The sequence below is a fragment of the Carlito syrichta genome, unplaced genomic scaffold, assembly GCF_000164805.1.
Source record: "Carlito syrichta isolate Samal-C Ts95f unplaced genomic scaffold, Tarsius_syrichta-2.0.1 Scaffold315958, whole genome shotgun sequence".
Lineage (NCBI taxonomy): Eukaryota > Metazoa > Chordata > Mammalia > Primates > Tarsiidae > Carlito > Carlito syrichta.
Window position 1 is genome coordinate 389,290 of NW_007260054.1, and position 16,474 is coordinate 405,763.

Here is a 16,474-nt window from a genome sequence, read left to right on the forward strand (position 1 = left end):
ACTTACATTTAATGGGATTATTGCTAAGTAGGAATTATGTCTGCAAGTTTGTTTTTTATATCTATATGTTTTGTCTTTTTTGTTTCTACATTCCTTTATTGATGTTTAGCTTTGTGTTCATTATTTTCTAATATACCATTTGAGCTATCGAAGGTTGCTGGTTTTTGCACCTCTGGTGATTTTCTAGACCAGGGGTCCCCAACCCTCAGGCCTGTTAGGAACAGGGCTGCACAGCCAGGAGTTTAACAGTGGACAAGGGAGCGAAGCTTCATCTCTATTTACAGCTGTTCCCCATTGCTCACATTACCACCTGAGTTTTGTTTTCTGTCAGATCAACAGCAGCCTTAGATTCTCATAGGAGTGCAAACCCTATTATAAACTGTGCATGCAAGGGATCTAGGCTGCACACTCCTTATGAGAATCTAATTCCTCATGATCTGAGGTGGAGCTGAGGCAGTGATGCTATGTAGGTATTTCATTATATATTACAATGCAATAATCATAGAAAAAAGTACACAATAAATGTAATGCACTTGAATCATCCTGAAACCATCCCCTCCATTGTCTGTGGAAAAATTGTCCTCCACAAAATTTGTCCCTGATGCCAAAAAGGTTGGGGACTGCTATTTTAGACTGTTAGTTTTCAAGGGTACCATAGAACTGGATAGTGTTGGGAATAGGAAAAAAGTGAACACCAAAAACCTCACTGTCCTTGTGAGATTCAGATATTTCTCCTGAATAAGTATTGTTGAATTATTTTATATGTTGATTAATTTCCTGAGTTATGGATAAGTTGATTTTGACATATTTTTGCTGGTGTTCCTGTTGCTTTTTTGGAGGAGTAGATTTTCAAGTGTGGTTTTTTTCCTTCACAATTCCAAAAGCTCTTTTTGAGACTTATGAAGTCTATTTTTCATCCTTTGGCTGCATTTATTATCTGAGTATTGTGTTTTTGGAAAAATGCATTTCTGTTTTTGTTTTCTGTACACAATAGACAGAATATTTTATTTATTTGAGGATAATATTAAAAGTTAAAATGGCCAGGCATGATTGCCTGTAGTTTCAGTAAAGTACCATAATCTCAGTACTTTGGGACGCCAAGGCAGGTGAATTGCTTAAGCCCAGGAGTTTGAGACAAGCCTAGACAACATAGAGAGAACTCATCTCTTTAAAAAGTCAAAAAATTACTATAAGAAAGAAATTGGCAGTAGTGGGAAACTGTCAGGGGAGGGGTGGTGGGATGGGCAGTTGAGGGAAACTTCTAGGGGAGGGAGGAGCACACCTCATCAACAAGGGAGCCAGCATAATCAACGTTTGTATACCTAACCCTGAAATGTACTCCACATTTAAAAAAAAAAAAGTCAAAAAATTAGCTGGGCATGGTGGCATGCACCTGTAGTTCCAGCTACTTGGGAGGCTGAGGCAGGAGGATTGCCTGATCCCAGGAGAGGCTGCGGTAGGCCATGAACATGCCACTACATTCCAGCCTGGGCAACAGAGTGAGACTCCAATTCATTTATTTAATCTTCATATTAACTCTTGGAGGTCAATGATATTATTTCTCTTAATATTTCAGATGAAGAAACTGATACATAAGAAGTTGACTAGCTGGTCTAAAATTATGTAGCATGGAGTTACAGAGTTGGAATTCAGATCAAATCTGATACCCACATCCTCTTTATCAGACATTGGTTCATCCTTGGGTCATCCGCTTGTATTTGTCTGTGGGGCTCTGAATACTTTCAGCATGTCGATGGTCCTTGTTGACTATGGGGGATTCCGGTGCAATCTGTGGGGTAAGTTGGATGGTTCTTGACTTTTCTGGTTGCCACTTTGGGATTAAACTTGTTCTTATTTGCTAATAAATTATTACTAGTCTGTCAGCTCTCCATCCTTCAAAATTTTGTTTTGTACTTGTGAGTTTATGTCTTAGGGGGAAAGGTTCACTATCATTCTAATAGGGCTTTGGAAACAACCAGAATTATATGCATGTTTTCAATACACTGCTTTTTTAATTATTTTAAGCATACTTAAAAAATAATCTCTGGCTGTTTTGTTATCTGAAGTTCTTGGGGGGGTCTAACCCTCTTTTTTATCTGCTGATTTATCATGAATACTAGGTTTTCCTTTTGAGCTCTATAATTTTACCTTGGTTGTGCATCCTCAGTGGGGCTTTATCCATGGGATTCCTGTGTGGTTTGGGCTGAGTCTTTCTCCATCTAGATAAGTTTCTCATTTTATTTTGCCAGGTGCTCTAGGACCACTTTTTATGTTAATTTCTTGCCTTAGGAATACAGGGCCCTGCAAGGACATTATACAATAAAACCCAAAGTCATGAGAAGATAGGCTTTTGGTTAAGAATTTTCAGGGGAGGCTTCCCCTGACTACCCATGCCTGGAATATGGAACTGAACTAGCCTTTTTGTTACCTCCCTGTGCCAGTGGGCATATGAAAAATCATTTCACTGAGAATGCAGCTCTCTCAGGGTCCTGAATTAAGGATGAGAGTCTCATTTGCAACTCTCTGCTGTGCTTGGTTCAAGCTCTTATCTCCTATGTGTGCAGCTATTAACATAGAAGCCCCTGGGCTGACTGAAACTAGACCAACCCCTTCCCCCGGCACCAAACCAGGACACTATGACATCATCTCACCGAGTTTCCTTCAATCTTCATTTTTGACCCCTATGGATTTTCTTTATTTTCGTGTGAACTCAGATATACATTTTAAATGATACTTAAAGTATTTTAAACAGAATATCTATGTGTTTTGTAGCAGGAGGATTTTTATGTTGTTGATAAAAATTGATAGGATTTTTACGTTATTGATATATTTGCCTGATTTGATATATTTGCCTGATGTCCTAAAATTATACTTTTTGAATTACTTTGAATATACTCAGTGGATCTTATCTTTACATTGAAAAAGGGGTTTTACTTTTTTGTTTGTTTGGTTGGTTTGTTTGTTTTTTTGTGACATGGCTGCTAAGTCAAAGCATATATTTTTAAGGTAGCCTAATGGTCTCTGGTTATCTAGTGGTCAGGAAAAAGAAGTTAAAAAAAATGTAGCCTAATGGGATATTTGACTAGGTAAATAGAAGTAATAATAGTTTCTTTGTATTCTTTGCTGGCCTGACCTAACTGGAATGACATTCTGTTCTGGACACTGCACTTTGCTGAATATTAATAGACCTTTGATGTGTTACAACAGACAGTTAGGGTGGTAAAGCATCGAAATATTATGTTGTTTGATGAATGATTTAAAACATTGAGAGATTTACCTTGGAGAAGAAGAACCTTGAGGGGACATGATAAATTTTATTGTGAAAGACCAATTAAATTTATTATTTGTGTCTTTAAAAGCCTTCACAACAGAGAGAAGTTATAGAAGGAGATCAGTTTGGGTTTGATATGAGGAAAACCTCATGCTAAGTAGAGGCAACTGCACAAGAAAAGATAGTCTGCCTTATAGATAGGCAATGGTTTTGTCCCTTGTCCATCATTGAAAAGAGTCAAAGGTAGACAGATATTATCTTATCTATAATAGTTAAGATCACAGACTCTGGAACAGATTACTTATGTTTAAATTCTGGTTTTACCATTTACTAGTTTTGTGACCATGGGCAAGTTTATTTAATCTTTCTGAGCCTCCATTTGTCTACTTGCAAAGTGATATTCTAATGGTACCTATGTCATAGAATCCTCGTAAAAAAATTTTTTTTTGAGTTGGGGTTTCACTCTGTTGCCAGGCTGTGCAATGACACAATCATGGCTCACCATGGCCTCATCTTCCTGGGTTCAGACTATCCTTGTGCCTTAGCCTCCCAAGTAGCTGGGACTAAAGGCACACACTACCACACTTGGCTAACTTTTTTATTTTTTGTTGAGATGAAGTCTTGCTATATTTCTCAGGCTGGTCTCAAATTTAAACAATCCTCCTACCTAGGCCTCTCAAAGTGCTGGGATTAGAGGCGTTAGTCATTGCGTCCAGCTCTCTTGTAAAATTTAAATGGGATAATATATGTAAAGTTGTTGGAATGGTATATGACACATGGTAAGCCCTGAAAAAGTGTTTACCGATATTATTATCATTATCATCCGTCAAGGATATAAAATAATATTTGGAATTAAAACCTCATAGCACATTGGAGTTGTCAGTAACTGTATTAGTTTCCTACAGCTGCTATGAAAAATTATCACAAACTTGGTAGTTTTTAAAAACAGAAATTTATTCTCTCACTGTTCTGAGGCCAGAAGTCTATTATCAGTTTCCAGGAACCAAAATCAAGGTGTCAGTAGTGTTGTGCTTCCTCTGGAGGCTCTGGGGAGAAGCTGTTCCTTGCCTCTTTCAGCTTGTGGTGGCTGCTGGCATTCCTTGCCTTGTGGCCACATTACTCTAATCTCTACCTTTATGACACATCATCTTCTCTTCTTGTCTGTGGTAAAAGTTTCTTTTGTCCTTCTCTTATAATGACACTTAGGATTGCATTTAGGACCCATCTAGGTAATCCAGGGTAACTTCCTCATCTTGAGATGCTTAATGATATTGTTCCTGGATAAACTACTCTAGTTGCTTTCCTCACAGTCAATCAAAGGTGAGAGGCAGAAAGTGGGAGAAAAGTGAGTTTATTTCTGCACCCATGTTACAGGGAGACAGGCAACATCATTACCAAAAACCCACTCAAAGGCGATGCAAACTTACTTACATAGCCCTTCATCCACTGCCGAGGCTAAATTAACTCAGGAGTGACTCAAGATCTCTTAATAATCCTTTCACCCACCCATCCCCACCCCCTCAAGATGGAATTAATAAGGTATACAGGCAGTTTCAGTGTGACCCAGGATTTCCTAATCATTTTAGAGTAACTTTCTTTTTTTAATAGTTCCTTAAGAGGTGGATGAAAAGTTACAATGGTACATTTAGGTATACAACTTTGAATCAAACATGAGAAATGTAAGAAACCCCTGTTTCTGGTGCCTTGGCCTATAACAATATCAGCAATGTCCTTTTTTTTGTGACATGTAAGGTAGTAGTCACAGGTTTTAGCAATTACAATGTGACTACCTTTTAGGATCTTTTAACTTACCATAATGATCTCTGTGGATATCAAACTAGTATCTTTTCTGTTCTGAGACATCTATTTCACAGCCTCCTCTTGAGTAATATCAACATTATGGAACTATATCATTGGTCATTAGATTGATTGTATAATAATCTTTATCTCCTTTTCCTATTCTCAAGAACTTATAACTTTGGAATTATTGTTTTAAAATTTATTTTGCAGTCTGGTTTATATTTGCTTACATTGCATTTGTACAATCTGTCTCTACATTAAAAATATCTAAGACCCGGTGCAGTGGCTCAAGCATGTAGTCTCAGCACTTTGGGAGGCCAAGGTGAGAGGATTGCCTGAGCTCAGGGGTTCGAGACCAGCCTGGGCAACTTGGTGAGACCTCGTCTCTACAATAAATCAAAAAATAAGCCGGGCGTGATAGCACTCCTACAGTTTTAGCTACTTGGAAATCTGAGGTGAAAGAATCACCTGAGCCCAGCAGGTAGCGGCTGTGGTAGCTGTGAGCATGCCACTGCACTCCAGTTTGGGCAACAGAGTGAGACTCCAACTCAAAAAAAAAAAAAAAAAAAAAAATATATATATATATATATGTAAATATATATACTAAACTCAGGATCTGTGCTCCAATCCATGCCTGAATGGTTATTGAGGTTTTTACAGTGATTTATCACATTTAAAATAAGGGAGTACAGTAGTATGTATTTTATTTATAAATGTCAAAAAATAACTAAGTGACTTAAGAAATGTTGGAAATTGTTGGTCCACGTAACAAAGAAGTTCTGAAATAGGCAAAGCTTCAGCTAGATCTAGGTTCTCATATAGTGACTTGGTTGCTCAAGACTTGATCTCTTGTCTCTGAGTGCTGGGTCTTCTTGATGAATTTCATTCAGCAGGCTAATGCTAAGAAGGCAAGGTGATCACCAGCAGATCCAGGCAACCATGCTGTCTTCTTAGAACCTCAGTGGAAAGAGCTCAGTATTTTCAGTGCTTTCTAGGATTTGTATTTATTGGGCTGACCAAGCTCATAAACCCAACCCTGGATAGAGCCAAGTCCTGTCTAAACTGCTGGGCCATGGAGTGAGAAGTGATGGTTCTCCTTTAAAAAATTAAAAAAGCCATTGTCAGAAGAAAGGGAAATATTTGCTGGTCAGGCCACACTACCAAATGTGATATGCTAAACATTACATGTAATATGCATGCAAACCATCACATATGGCGCATGTAATCATAGTTTCAACTCTAAGTTTTGCCTGAGGCTTGTGGAATCACATGTTAGGTTCTGTGTACATTTGTGTTTGTTTATATTGTAGATAAAGTTTACCAGATGGGAAAAATCCATCAGTGCTGTCTAGCCAGTAAGTTGGCCTGGTGGAAGTGATCAGAAGATGTGAGTAAATTTGTCTTTGAATAAATGAATTAAATATGAACAGTAAATGGTCTAATGCGCAACAAGAGAGTGCTGCCTAATCGTTGGGGAAGAAAGCAAAGCCAGCAGAGCAGCAAGTCTCACACAGTCATTCCTACAGTCGGGTCTGAGAGGTGGTCATAGCCAGGAGGCTAGCGGAGTGCTTTGTAGCACAGCACTCGCCTGAGTGTGCAATATGTTAACTACAGCTGGGTCTGGCATAATCATCCCTGACTAATGGGAGGAGAGAGGAGGGGAGTTCAAGGGCTGAATAAATAAATTACTTAATTACATATTATCGGAGAGAAGAACAGATGGTCAGCTTAGCCCATCTCCTGATGCCTTCGGCTTCTGAGTGGAGAGTGGATCCTCAGAGACTAGAGCATGTTGGTTTCTCGATTCTGTTTATCTGCTGGTCCTACCCGAGGCTCGTGGTCTTCAGCAACAAACAGGCCTCATCTTCCCAAGGCTGGAAGGCGCTGGGTGCTCTAGTGCCCTGTCTGAGCTGAATTAGGGCAGGCTTAAGCTGGTCAGCATTTTCCACATTGTTAATTTTGGCACCAGATGGAGGTGGAAATGGATTTCATTTTCTGTAAAATGATTGAAAAGTGATTTTCAATTGAGGGTCTAATCAAATGAGAAAATAGTAGTTGAGCATTTGCTTAATGTGCTCAGGAACATCTCCTATCACTGCAGACCGTATGCTTGTTTTCCTCTGCTATGGATGTCCCCATAGGATGTCCCCATAGAGAGTCCCCATAGAGAGTATTGGTTGCTCTGGTGCTAGAGGGAAGTGTAAGTGGGGTTGTATTCCGGGAGCATCCTGTATGTTTTCAAATGCTTCAGTTTGTCATGGTAGGATCTGCAGAGCAGTGGTTTCCAAATGTTCATCTGGGGATGCTTGCCAGGTTGGCCACATCAGAATCACCTGGGATGTTTGTTAAAGTTGTGTTCCTTAGCTCCAAGTATGGGGATTCTCATTCATTAGGTCTTGGGTAGGATCTGGAAATCTATTTTTCTACAAACTCTACAAGTGATTATAAAGTTTGGACATCACTGTGTATCAGTTGGGGAACAGGAAACTGATGGTAAACTCAAAAGGGTTATTGAAGAGAATTTAATAATGGCTTGCTTACAAAGGTGTGGGCATATTTAAGGGAAACTACTCAGGGATGGTGAGGGACCAAGGGTTAGTGACAGTGGGAAACAGGTACTAGGAGAGGAAGTGGTTATCAGAACTTGCTGGTATAAGAGAGGACCCTTGGACAGGAACTGTGGACTGCCACCATCAACCTGTGGTCCAGTAGGGAAGAAACACATGAGACAAATATAAATAAATTCCCCAACCTGCCATTCCTTTGCCCTTTGATCTCTTGCTGGTGCTTTTCCCTGGTAAAATCTGAAAAGCCGGAAGACCCAGTTGATTCTGTCTATGAAAGTCAGACTCCTGAGACCAAAAAGACATGATGAAGAGGTTGGAGCATGAACCTAGAGGGGCGAATGGAGAATATCTAGCAAACATAGCATTGATCACATTTTCTCATTATACATTTGTGTGCCAATTTGTGGATGGCAAATATGCCGATATGTTTTGTTCTACAGACATGCTTCTTTTCTCTGTGTAAATTGCCTGTATAGTTTCATCACAGAGACTGTAAACTCTTAAAGAGCAAGGGTGACATCTTATAGAATTACCTTCCTGTGTTGTGCCTACAGTTCAGCTAGTTCATATGTTGCCTCTGGCAAGGGATGCAGGAAGAATATTTTGGAAAATCATAATTGTCTGCCTGGCTGTCAACTTTAAATTTAGCGACATATTATCGGCAGGATATTCTATTCTTTTATACTAAGTAATTATGGATCTATCATTCTATATCTTTGAGTTTATTTATAATTACACATTTCAGGAAGCTATTTATATTTTAAACCAATATGGTCTTCATGCTGGCTATTCCCAACATATTTCCTTAAAGAGACCACATTGCTTATATCTCCTAAAAGATTTCATTCGGCTGTATTGCTTTGTTTTGGTTTTATTTTATGTATTTCTTTCACTGTATTTATAGCATACGTTTAATGGTCATTTGTAATTATAACTCCACATCAGGATCTGATTAATTTTTATTTTAGTATGCTGTGTGATTTCAGCACATCTTAAAATATAGCACTGAAATAGCCTTTACAGAAATTATCCATGGAATCCCTAGAGATTTATCTGTAGCTGCTCTATTAGGATTCCAGTTCTTTCCTCCTGTGAAGATGTTATCAGCGTTTAAAGTCTCTCTTCATGCTAGAGACTAGCAACTCAGAGACAGAGTCCTCCATATCAGCAATTCATCAGGCTGCCTACCTATGTTTGGTAGAGAGGACTGAATACTGGGTCTTGTATGAAACAGCTTGCAGTAGAGGTTGAGCAGACACCCCATAGAAGCACCACCAATGTCTTGTCAAATGTGAAACACAAAATGGCATCACTCTGGTTTAGAATTCTAAAATGGAGGCAGGAAGACATTCTAAAAAGAACTACCTACACAGCCTGCAAATTTACAAAACAAAACAAAAAACAGGAACTTGCCTTAAACCTTTGAACTGGCCAAATCTCCGTGACCCAACACCCTGGAAAACAGCTAAATTTCACCAACACTGCAACTGCTAAACATCATCAACCAATGAACCATGGACTCATGTACTCTACCAATGATAATTTCTTCAAAACAACTTGTATAATCATCCTAGCTTCCTTTAAAGAATATTGACTCCCGTCTCTGTCTCCAGAACACAGTTTGGCGTCTAGCTAAAGCTGCATCCCCCATATTGCAATTCCTAAGACCCCAATAAGTGTCTTATCTTACCAAATTGCAGTCTATTTTTTTTTTTAACCTCTTCTTGGTTGACAGTCTGAATTCTGACTCCACCACTTACTAACAGTATGCCTCGAGGCATACTGTTTAACATCTCTGTGTCTCAGTTTCTAGTTATGCAAAAGGAAGCATCATAATTTCTACTTAGATTTGTTGTCAAGAGTAAATGCGAATGCATACAGAGCACTTGGTTTTTGGCATGTCAGTGAAGGTCAGTGAAGCTATTGTTACTCATTTTTCTAATTCACCAGTGAAGCCCAAGAACTAAAAGTCATGGTATACTGGAAAGCAAAAAGTAGTTAGAGTAAGATTTTTCTTCAGGTTTCCCTTTCCCCTTTGAGTAAGGCCCCTATTCCTTTATAGAAAGAGACTACCCTGTAGGATAGATCATCAGAAGAATTATGAAGATTTTCCCCCCCCCGGGACTCTTTTCTCACTCTTTCCTTCTTTCTTTCCTTTCCTCCCTTTCTCCCTCCCTCTCTCCCTCCTTCCCTCCCTCCCTTCCTTCCTTCCTTCTTTCTTCCTTTCAAGTTGGAGTCTCACTCTGTCACCCAGGCTGGGGTGCAGTGGCATGATCACAGCCACCGCGACCTTGATCTGCTGGGCTCAGGTGATCCTTCCACCTCAGCCTTCCAAGTAACTGGAACCACAGACATGTGCCATCACACCTGGCTAATTTTTTGATTTATTGTAGAGGTGAGGTCTCACAATGTTGCTCAGGTTGGTCTCAATCCTCTCGCCTTTGCCTCCCAAAGTGCTGGGATTACAGGTGTGAGCCACTGTGCCTGGCCTTTCCTGGTTTCTATGATGCACTAGAACAAAGCTGACTCTTCATTCAGTCTGCCTGGCTTTGGATCTCTGCTTGACTGTTTACTAGCTCTTTGATTTTAGACAAAGCACTTTTACTTCTTTGTGCTTTAGTTTCTTCATCTGTAAAGTGGAGATAAAAATGGAACCTATTTTATGGAATTGTGACAATTAAATGTGTGTGTTTATATGTATATGACATGCTTAGAGAGGTACCGCCAAGTACCTAAGAGGTCAGTGCATGTTAGCTTTACTTAACTTATTCTTTGCTTTAAGTTGCCTGTGGATTTGTTACCTTTGTCTCCTTATTCTAAACTCTTGATGTTCTCAAAGTATTTATACAAAATAACTTTTGTTCCAATTACCTTCCCTAGGACATCTTCAAAATGTCCAAGCTCTTCAGGATTCTTACACGTCTAAGACCGCTTTACAACTAAGGAGTCCATCTGCCCAATTCTCCATTTGTTTCTTTTCAATGTGTCTTCGTAGCTAGGTGTTATGGTTCATGCCTGCAATCCTAGCTACTCAGGAGGCTGATGTGGGAGGATTGCTTGAAGCCAGGAGTTTGAGACCAATGGGCCCCATGAAGTTCTTTTTTTTTTTTTGGAGTTGGAGTCTCACTCTGTCGCCCAGACTGGAGTGCAGTGGCCGCTCCCGGCCACCGCAGCCTCAACCTGCTGGGCTCCGGCGATCCTTCCACCTCAGCCTTCCAAGTAGCTGGAACTACAGGCATGCGCTACCACGCCCGACTAATTTTTTATTTATTGTAGAGATGAAGTCTCGCCAAGTTGTCCAGGTGCGTCTCGAACTTTTGGGCTCAGGCAATCCACTCACCTCAACCTCCCAAAGGCGCGGGATTACAGGCTGAGGCACCAAGTCCGGCCCCCCATGAAGTTCTTAGTAAATGATACTATATTCCCAGTTCATTTCCATTTTAGTAAGTGGTACTGTCTTTCATCCAGGTACTTTGACTTCACTCTTTGCCACATTGAATCCATGAGCAAGCCAGGTTTATTTGACTTCTAAAATATTTACCAAAGTTTAGCCACTTCTTTCTGCTTCACTGCCACCAGCCTGGTCCCAGCTACTTTCTTCTTTCACTTGGGGTTAGAATAGCTCTTTCTTGCCTCAGGTGCCTTTGCACGTGTCTTTGTTCTTTGCTTGGAATGCTACTTGTTCATCGCTTTTCAAAGATGAGTTTTCCTCATTGTTTATATCTCAGCTCAAAAATACCTCCCCAGAATGGCCTGGACTTCCACCTTGTGTGTGGTAGCCACTCCCACCCCAAATTCTCTATAACATATTGTTATGTATATTTTCCTTGAAACATTTAGAGATGTTTGAAAGTATTCATTTGATGTTTAAATTTTTAAAATTCTACTCTATAATTTTCACAAGGCAAAATCCCTCTCCCGTTCTATCTCTGGGAAACAGCAATGGAAAAACATCAGTACAAAGTAGGACACACATATATGTACACACACACAAAAAATGTATAATCAAGCCAAGCTCGGTGGTTCAGCCTGTAAGCTCGGTGGTTCAGCCTGTAATCCCGCGCCTTTGAGAGGCTGAGGTGAGTGGATTGCCTGAGCCCGCGGGTTTGAGACCCGCCTGCGCAGCAAGACCTCATCTCTACAATAAATAAAAAAATCAGCTGGGCGTGGTAGTGCATGCCTGTAATTCCGGCTACTCGGAAGGCTGAGGTGGAAGGATCGCCGGAGCCCGGCAGGTCGGCTGCGGTGGCCGGGAGCTGCCACTGCCCTCCAGTCTGGGCGACAGAGTGAGACTCCAACTCAAAAAAAAAAAAAAAAAAATGTATAATCAAATAAAAAAACGATTTTTGTTAAACTTATTCAATAGAGTTTGGAAGCTTGGGTACGTCTGTATGAGCTAGGGAAAGAAGGAAATATCTATACACATGGGTTACTTTTATGAAATAAGGATGGTATAGTAGAGGCTAATTATTATTATTATTTTTTGAGTTAGAGTCTCACTTTGTCGTCCAGGCTGGAGTGCAGTGGCACACTCATGGCCACTACAGCATCAACCTGCTGGGATCCAGTGATCCTTCCTCCTTAACCTTCCAAGTAGCCGGAACTACAGGCGCGCACTGCCATGCCCGGCTAATTTTTTTTGATTCGTTGTAGAAACAAGGTCTCGCTAAGTTCCCTGGGCTGGTCTCGAACCCGCAGGCTCAGGCAATCCACTTGCGTCAGCTTCCCAAAGTGCTGGGATTACAGGCTGAGCCGCCAAGCCCGGCCAGGAGGGGTTAATTATTAACTTTGCCTTTATGCAGCCTACAACAAATTATATTCAAATTAAAAATTAGAAAATACAGTAGCCCCCTCGGATCTCCTCCCATTGTGGGAGCTTTTCTGTCCCCTTAATAAATCCTGCTTTTAAAAAAAATTAGAAAATAAAATTGTGTGGCAATTAAAAACTCAGGCTTTGGAGTCAGAGAAAGCTGTGTTCAGATTCTGGTTCTTCTATTTCCTGATTGTGTAGCCGTGGGCACCATAAGTTTCTTTCTGTTCCTCAAATACATAAACCTTTCCCTCTGCCTTTGGGTGTTTACTTCTTCTCCCTGGAATACTATTCTTTCAGGTATTCCCAGGACTGGTCTTATCTTATCTGTCAGGTCTTGCTCTCCTCAAATGTCCCTTCTCAGATGGGATGTTATTTATCACTCCATAGAAAGTTTCTGCACTGCCAATTCCCTCATATGATTCTCCACCATGTTACCCTGTAGAACTTATTAACTATTATCTTATTCATTTAAAAAAGTTTATTGTCTATTTCTTGCAAAGGAACATAAAGTCTATGAAAATGATGACCTTGTCATTCTTGTTCACCTAACACTTAGGAAAGTATTGTTTATGCTGTAGGTATGCAAATATTTATCAATAAAAAAGAAAAAAAAAAGAAAAAATTCTCCTCTGTGCCTCAGTGAACTCAACCATAAAATGGAAAGTAGCCAGCCTACAGGGACCTTAAAAAGTTTAGATATGGTAAAGAATAAAAGAACTTAGCACTCAGCCTGGCACAGTAAACCCTGGATACATGATAGCTATGGTTCTTACACTGTCTTAGATGATAAATTTGCATTTTGCTTGGATCATTTTTCACACTAACTGAATACAAGCTAAGAATCCCTTATCTGAAATGCTTGGGACCAGAGTGTTTTGAATTTTTTTCAGATTTTGAAATATGGGTATATACATAATAATAGATCTTGGGGATGGGACCCAGGTCTAAACATTCATTTCATAAGGTATAAGGTATATATGCCTTATACATATAGCCTGAAGGTAATTTAATTTTTCTCTTGGAGATGCTGAATAGATTGAGTTGTACACACACATTTTGACTGTGCCATGTCACATGAGGTCAGTTGTAGAATTTTCCAGTTGTGGTGCCATGTCAGTGCTCTAAAAGTTTTAGATTTGGGAGTATTTTGGATTTTATATTTTTAGATCCGGGGTGCTCAACCTGTAATATACTAACTGCTAAGATCTTTGAGCACCTACTGAGTGCTAGGAACTTTACATTCAGCTCAGTTCCTCCAGTTGTTTGGTCAGAAATGTTGGAGTTGTCTTTGATTTTCTTTTTATTCCCCACACTCAGCGTAAATCTCTTAGCAACTCCTGTAGTATGTACCTTCATAATATACCCAGAATTCCACCACTTCTTATCATCTGCACTGCAGTATTCTGGTTCAAGTCAATACCATCTCACCATTGGGTTTGGTAGTCACCTCCTAACTGTTCTCCCTTCCGCCATCTCTTCACAGGGTAGCCAGAGAAAGCCCTAGAAAAGCTAAGATCACGTTGCTCCTCTGTTCAAAACATTCCAATGGCTCCCAGCTTACTTGAGTAAAAGCCAAAGCCATCACCAGAGCTTATAAGGCTCAAAAGTATCTTTTCCTCTTCCTTTCTCTGACCTCATTGCCTCTTTTTTTTTTTTTTTGTGTTGGAGTCTCACTCCATTTTCATCTGTATCACCAATGAGGGATGTTTTGATTTATAGCCATGAGAGGGATATACATATCATTACACACACACACACACACACACACACACACACACACACACACGTTATATAAATGTACATGCACATATATGTTTGAACAAATGTGAGTACATGTACAAATGTCTGTCTCTTTGTGTGTATATGTATGTGTGAATATGCATGATATACAATTTTTTTGGCCCAGGAAAAGATGGCTTCTTACTCAATATCTCACTGGAAAATCTCTGTCTTCTGCCCTAGAAGAGGTTGCCAGAGGAAGGACATTGAAGAATGAGATAGTAGAGACCTACGCACTGATGATGAGACCTGAGTGTAGAATGTTAGGGAAATTATTAAGAGATTGCATAGTATTTCTTAAGGTCTTTGTGAAAGCTTGGCATTACTAACCGCCAGTGAAATACATTATAACAAACATGATGACCTTTAGTGGGAGTTTAGTTCTCTCTTCCTACCTTGGAAAGTAGCAACTCTAATAAATCCAAGTTGTCAACATTTATGGTACTTCTGTCTCTCTCTTCTAGGACCCTTTGAAATATATATATTTTTGAATTTAGTTTTGTCTGAAAAATCTGCATCCAATTTGAATGAAATTGAATATGTTTCAGGGCGCAAGCAGCATGTCTTCCATCTGAAGCAAAATGGAGATGAATTTCAATTAGATGTTCCCATTATAATCTGTCTCCACCTGTAGTTTTCATCAAAATTGCTAGGAAGTGTGATATAATGTATGATCGGGATTTGCCCACTGGCAGCAGTGTCCCATTATCTTAGTAAAAAAGCACAAAATAATTAGTGTGATGCATATAGATAGTGGCTTCTTACAGCAAGTGACTTTAATTGTGGTGAGTAATATATATGGAGTTTGAAACCTTATATATTCCCCTCCCAAGAAGACACCAATTACTAATTTGGTTGACAAAGTAACAATGTTTCACAAGATTTAATGCAAACTGAATATCCTAGTCAATAGCCAAAGTAAAATGTCCATTTTATGGCCTTCTTTTTGCCTGAGCTTAATTTATGTTAATTTGGTGGTTGCATATACCCTGGAAGTATGCTGTTGGCTTGAGAGTTAGTACTTGGGTGTTGCATAAATCATGGCTGAATGTGTTGGCTTCATCTAATGCTCTTCTCCTACAATTGGAGTCCTTTTAATCTTGTCATTTCCCCAGCTTCTTTCCTGTTTGCAATTCATGGGGCTCTGAGAGCTCAGTATTTAGGAGATCACTATCTTCATAAAATGGCATCTTCCAAATGCTGGGGAGAGTGTTTGGGGGTTTCAGGGGGAGGGAATTCAGCAAATCTTTTTGTGAGATAGAGGTGGCAACTGTATTTATGTTGTACCAGCCCACCTTAAGTACTTTAAAAGAAAATATGATCTCCTTTTTCTATACTCCCATCTGCCTCTAAACTATATACTGATATAAAATATGAAGTTAAGAGTATGTAATCGTACCTCTTTCTTTTCAGAAGAGGCTTATATTAGCTATATTTTGATTAATTTGAAATGTAGGACAAGTAAACCAGCATGTTCTACGTACATTCATAATCAACCTGGGAATTAAATAATATGAATTAATTAATTATATGAGGAGGCCCAATAAAAACCCAGAATTATCTTTTGGTGGGCGAGCCTTTTATCGTACAGGCTTCTCCTACTAGGTAAGTTTTCTAGGACCCCATCAGCATCAGTGTACCAGCTAGCATTGTTATGAGAGGCTGCTTTCACTTAAGTGAGTTTTTTGTTTTTTTTTTTAAGATTCTTTCAGTGTGTTTGCCCATTTCATGATGGGTGATTTACTGGCACACCTACACTGACTGCTCAGAAGTTTTTGACCCCAAAAGGCATGACCCCCGTGCCCCACCCTACATATTCACCTGATCTCACAATGAGCAACTTTTTTTTTGTTTCCCTGGTAAAAAAAGTTTTTACAGGGAAATGTTTTGTGGATTTGGAAGAGGTGAAACAAAAAATGGCAGAAGCACTAAGGCATCAAAATGAGTTCAAAAGCTGCTTTGAGCAGTGGAAAAAGCATCTCAGCAGGTGTATTGCATCAAACGGAGAGTGCTTTGAAAGTGACTAAAGTTTAAACTTGTAAGAATAAATACACAATTTATACATAAATAAATTACATTGTTTCGTTTTTTTCTTTTTTTTTGGTTTCCCCTCATATGCCATGGGATTCAGTTTAAGTGACTGGTCATAAAAATAATTATAATGAGCTGGGCTCGGTGGCTCAGCCTGTAATCCCGCGCCTTTGGGAGGCTGAGGTGAGTAGATTGCCTGAGCCCGCGGATTGG

At 39.6% G+C, this 16,474-nt stretch overlaps 1 pseudogene; it reads left to right on the forward strand.

Moving 5' to 3' along the window:
• Positions 1-1,747: 1,747 nt before the first annotated feature.
• The window catches only part of LOC103276200, an 85,785-nt pseudogene continuing 71,058 nt past the window's right edge, over positions 1,748-16,474 (forward strand).